Genomic DNA, 6,000 nt, shown 5'->3' on the forward strand with positions numbered 1-6,000 from the left:
AAATATGCACATGAAAATGCCAGCAAGTGAATAAAGAGTGAATCCGTGGGATTCCATCGTTGGGGCACAGAGCGCATTACGTTTTTTTGAAATTTGGCTTTTTGTCGCCTCTGGTAACTTGCGGGGCAATGCGGTCTAAGACAAGGCTCTCTCCTTGCCTCATGGCAGGCACCCACTGGAAATGACAGGCACCTAAATGCCCGTACAGCACTAAGGCCTTTGGTATTTGCTCTCAGGGCAGAACACTGGCAGACAGAATGCTCCTCTCTACCTGTCACTGCGCCTAATACTAATGACAAGCCTGTAATTGAACACAGATGAGATGGAACAGTGACAGGAGCACCCCAACCAAAACACTAGCTTGAAAGCTTGAGCACTGAGATCTGTCTGTCACTGTTCTGTATGCGTTCACTACAGACCTAGTTGATGATTAGTATAAGGAGCAGTAAGGAGTAGTCACAAGTGGAGAAGGGGCACTGTCCTCTGCCTCAGCTGCAAACAAAATGTGCTGTGTGCCAGGGGCCTAGTGTGTAAGTACCTAAAATAACAATTTCTGAGTGAGCTGCCACTGCTGCTTTGGGGCCAGATAACATTTTTAATAATTCTGACTTACCTTGCCATGTATTTTTGTCTGAGGCGTTATCCTTTTCCTCTGGAATGAACGAGCCTTTACTAGCAGCAGTAGCTGTAGGGGTAAAAAAAATAAATTAACACAAAATTTTTTTTTTTTTCAATATAAAAAGAGTAAACTGCATCAGAGCACATTCTAGTAGCAACCAATCAAAATCTTCCTTATAGTAGACGGATCAGAACTATTTCCTTATTGTTATTATATATATATATATATATATATATATATATATATATATATATATATATATATATATAATATATATATATATATATAGATATAGATATATATATTCAGAGGACATACCATGTGACAGATTAGGGCATTTCTATTTCTAAAGCCCATCTTCAACACACAACCACTGCTTTTATAATAACCCTGACATTTCTCATATATATCATGCAGCACCTTATGCATCTATGGCAATCCCTATAAACTAGCTACAGTAATAGTGATATTCATAACTATGTAAATATAATGCCAACACTCCTACATATATACGCACAGATATTATTTCCCAACCATGCACAGAAGGTGGTCCATGCTACTTGTTGCTCAACCCAGAATTTAAGCACGCTGGGGAACACGCTGCAAAACCAGCAAACCTGATTTCTCCTGCCAACGGAAATAATTGTCATCACTATCTGCTGGGCAGCTCAGCCCAGAAATTAGGCATAATTTAGTTAAACAAAAAGTTAACCTTGATTGTTATGTGTATTTTGTCAACCCTTGCTGCTATAACTATAAAAAGATACTATCTCACCTTCCTGCCATTATTGGGAATTTTATTGGAATTAAAATAATAAATAATAAAAATTAATCATTACAGAAAAAAATCAAACAAAACTGATAGCATCAATTAACAAAGCACCAAATCCTTATATTAACCCATCCTACTGATTTCTCCTGCCAACGGAAATAACTGTCATCACTATATGCTGGGCTACTAGCTACAATAATAGTGATATTAATAATATGTAAATATAATGCCAACACCCCTACACATACTCACAGATATTATTTCCCAACAAGACATAGAAGATAGACACATGCTACTTGTTGCTCAACCCAGAATTTAGCCACGCTGGGGAACATGCTGCAAACCTGATTTCTCCTGCCAATTGAAATAACTGTTATCACTGCTGGGCAGGTCAGCCCAGAAATTAGGCATAATTTAGCAAAACAAAAAGTTAACCTTGATGGTTATGTGTATTTTGTCAACCCTTGCTGCTATAACTATAAAAAGATTCTATCTCACCTTCCTGCCATTCTAAGTACTCAGACTGCTGCTCCCGACCTTGCTTACTTTTCTTTCTCACTCTCAATTTTCAGTTTCCCCACTGGGCTCCTTTTCCTTTCCCCTTTCCCTTTTCTCCATACCCACCACCTTTCAGTCGTCCCCTCCGCTGCCTTCATTCCTGCCATTATTGGGGTATGTGCTGCTGTCTGCTGCCCACTAGTCAGACCACACAACCAGCAATCCATCTTCAACTAACTGTCATCACTGTCTGCTGAACAGATTACCCCAGAAGTTAGGCACAATTCTGTTAATCAAAAATATAACCTTGATGATCATATTTTCTCAACCCTTGCTGCAATATACAGGTAACTATAAAAAGATAATATCTCACCTTCCTGCCATTATTGGGGTACATGCTACAGGATACTAGCGAGACCACACAACCAGCAGTCCATCCTCCTGATTCCTCCTTCCAACTGAACTAACTGTCATTGCTGTGGGCGTGGCTTCAGAAAGGAGGACTTCCTCCTTCCAACTGACCTAACTGTCATTCCTGGGGGTGTGGCTTCAGAAGGCTGTGTGCATTGGCTGGTACAGCACGTGGCCAGAGAAAGTTGAACTGAATAAAAAGGGCACCCCATATTAACCCTTGGTTCCCATGCCCATTTGCAGCTATACCAGTGAATCATATTCACACATGACTAGAAACCACTTGCCTGACATATTGAGCCCATCCCTGACACACACCCCTCAACTAAACGTCTGTACAAAGCAGGGAGAGCAATAGCAATATGTAAGGATATCATCACATGTACAAATGTAACACAGCTGTACTGTACCCTGGTCCCTGAACACAAAACTGCCTTCAAAATTGTTCATCTATTTTCCCATCAGCATACCTGGCTCGGCAAGTTTGTCAGACAAGTTCTATGTCAGCTGCTGGGCTCCGCGGGCCAATAGAAAACAGGGGGTGTGGCTTTGCATAACGCAGCGCCGCCCCCTTTTCACTGGTTTTCAAGCCGCTGTCCCTAAGTTACTCCTTCACTAAGCAGCACTTGTTAACTACAACTCCCAGCTGCCTCAGCAATTCATTTTGCTGTTTTACGTACTCCCCTTTGGCAAGAACTAGAAAGTCCTGAGAACTCCACCCCCATGTCTCCCATGTGTCACGTGTATGAAGCAGTACAGTCGTGTCTCTGTGGGGACAGGCTTTTCCAAGTAACACTCATTCACCTGCAAAACATCTGCCTTCCCTAAGGGTTAGCTTCTCCAATGTTAACATCAATTATTCACACTGATTATTCCCCCCTCGCTCCCTGTGTCATCCCTTATTTCTACTTCTCTCGCCCCTGCGGCATCAGGCCGCCTAACTCCGCTCCACTCTATCAATCCTCCCATATGTCTTCATGCAACTCCTCTCCCTCCTTCTAAGTTAGCTTGTATGTCTGGGGACAGGTGTCCTTTAATCCTACTGAAAGGTAATAGACATCTGGCAGGCTCCTCGCATGTCATTTCTCCTTCCACGATATGTTTTCCCCTTCCTAAGCGTTTTTGCCTTTCCCTGTTGACAAGAAAGCCCCGCCACCCATGGATACAGCCAATCAAGATCGATAGAGGCAGTCGTTTTGATTGGCTCGTCCTGCAACAGCAATAATGGTAATAGCTGCTTGGCTCATTGGATTAGCATAATGTTCACCTCTGCTGGAAGGCGATTTGGGCTGAGAGCTGCTAGGGCGGGGAATCTGAGGTCATATAGTTTAGATGCCAATGAAGGGCAGGAATACTGGATGCTGCAAGTAAGTTGAAAGGAAGCCTGACACCCTGACTTAAGTATTAGTAGATATGGAGGGGGTAAGAATCGCAATGGAATTAGGCAGATACATGACTAAATGCTAACGTTGGGGAGGTGGGGAATTGTGACAGAGGGAGAGAGGCCTGTAGCACATAACGTGCTCATTCCTGAGTTCTCCTAAAAGGACTGGTAATTAGACAGACGAGCTGCGCCAGTTTTGTGTTTTCTGCTGTCCGCTTTGCATGATGTTTGTTTCCAATTGGGATATTGTAAAATGGTCAAGTTTCTGTGGAATTTTCTAAGTGTTCCTTTTGCTTCTATTCGGCGAGTCATGCATTGTCGTTTTAATAACCCTTTACTACCAGATGGATTTGGGAAGTTTTTTTGTAACTTTTGTGTAATTAGCAAAGTTTAATAGCAATCTATTCTTATGTCTAAAAAATGGGAAAAGTCAAAAATATTTGACTAATATAACCACCTTCAGAAACCATTTATTTTATAAAACAATGAAAATACCAATTGTACAATCTGTCCGCATGCTCCAAATGCTTCAATAAAAAAGATGTTGTTTTGTGGAACAGTTCTGACTTGCAATGTCAAAAAGCAACAGCAGTAACTTTTACTAAAAGGGCCAAGAGCGGCTGCTCAGAAATCTGCAGACTTCAGAATATAAAACTTACAGTAGGTTACCTTAGGAAACTGACATTTTTGGAAAAAAAATATGACTAAATTCTAAATGGGTAAATATGTCTTTCTAACTCCTAAATTCCAGTTTCAATGCTTTCGCTAAATTATTCAGCTTTTATAAATTGGAAACCTTGAAAATATCCTCAAAGCTTCAATTCAGAGGATCTTATCTCTACAGGTCAACAATTAATGCATAGGCTTACCCTAGGCTTAGGGGGCCCGTGGGGCTTTTTAAGTTATTGTTTTTCTTACAAAAATATATATATTTTTGCTGTGCTGGCCTGGGATCGGAGAAAGATAAGCAAAACAGCAAGGCACTATAGAGTGCAGCTTATAGAGACTTCACACAAAGTACAGGCACTAGACAGTGCTTTGCCATAATCTTCCTCACCAGCAGCCAGAAAGCAGTACTAGCGTGCACAAAGGGCAGCATGGCACTGACCCAGGCCCAGTAAGCAGCTGCAAGCCTGCAGCACAAGGTTTATATATTTTTATAAAGCCGTACACATGGGGGCAGCACGGCATCTGCTGTAGGCCTGCTGGCTGCAACAACAGTAAACTATTTTTTTAAAGAAAGAAATATTGGAAAAAAAATTCAGGCCTGGAAAGCAAGTACAGATGTATCACAGGGGCAGTAATAGCACTTTGGCTAGACCCAGGCCCAGGGCAAAGGTGGCAGAAAAAAAATACAAGATACTATAAAGCAAGTTAAAAAGACAAATAAATAATTGAAAGCCAATGCTAGATGGGGGCCCCAATGCCCCTTTATGTTCTGCAGATACACTAGTGCACCTGTGACCCTGGCTCAGCATTACAGGATAAGGGCCCTGTGGAAACTGGTAACCTAAGGGCCTCTCCATCTATTAATCATGCCAGATTGGTGCATATAACACATATAAAGTAAAGTAAAAAAAAAAAATGCAAGGCAAAAGTACTTTTTGGCGCTGCCCGGCGCATGTTGTACACTTGCTAGTTGTGTGGTGCATATATACTCTGTATAACGTGTGTGTGTGAAGTTTATATGTGGGCAAAGTGTGAATAAGTCTATAAAATTAGAACAAAGCTTGCATGAATGTTGTGTTGTGGTGTAAAATAGGTCTGCTGGAGGGAGACCTGTAGAAGGCTTGTAGAGTGTATCCCAGTAGGAAATTATGGGGGGCTTCTAAGGAAAGCAAACAGCAGACATGTCATTGTCGTAGTCTCTGTTTAGAAAGCCAATCCTCAGAAGATCAGGTCTAAGGATAAATTGCACGTGCACCTGGAGTTGTTCACAGAGCCGCTCTGCCAAGGTAGAGAATGCCAAGCCCGTCGCACCACCCCACCCTGCGGGCCCAAACTTGTCAATTTACCCTCTCCACACCTTCCCAAACTTGTAAAAACTTTCCTTTGACTTTTGCAAGCAACTCGAAGTTTCCACCTGCAGCCCCCTTCCCTGCAGACGAACTTGTAACTGCCTTGCACCAAACTAAGTTCCTCCCCCAGCACGTCACTATGCCACCCCAACTTGTTGCATTAGCCAATTTGGCCTCTGCACATTAATATCTTTAAATGTATTTAGATATAGAATTTGTGGTGAAATATTTATCTTTTTATTAAAGTGGGTTGGATCTGTCCATTGGGTTGTCCTAGAGTGTGTATATCTGGGAGCTT

The 6,000-nt window shown here is 41.9% G+C and overlaps 1 long non-coding RNA gene across 1 annotated transcript in view; it reads right to left on the minus strand.

Annotated features, from left to right (window-relative positions):
- The window catches only part of LOC121394618, a 123,836-nt gene extending 121,121 nt beyond the window's left edge, over positions 1 to 2,715 (minus strand). The window contains exons 1-2 of the long non-coding RNA XR_005961833.1: positions 2,263 to 2,715; positions 614 to 685 (exon numbers count right to left, since the gene is read on the minus strand). This is a non-coding gene — a long non-coding RNA (uncharacterized LOC121394618). The remainder of the gene's footprint in view (positions 1 to 613; positions 686 to 2,262) is intronic.
- Positions 2,716 to 6,000: the final 3,285 nt, after the last annotated feature.

Source organism: Xenopus laevis, chromosome 6L (assembly GCF_017654675.1).
Source record: "Xenopus laevis strain J_2021 chromosome 6L, Xenopus_laevis_v10.1, whole genome shotgun sequence".
In the NCBI taxonomy this organism is placed as follows: Eukaryota; Metazoa; Chordata; class Amphibia; order Anura; family Pipidae; genus Xenopus; species Xenopus laevis.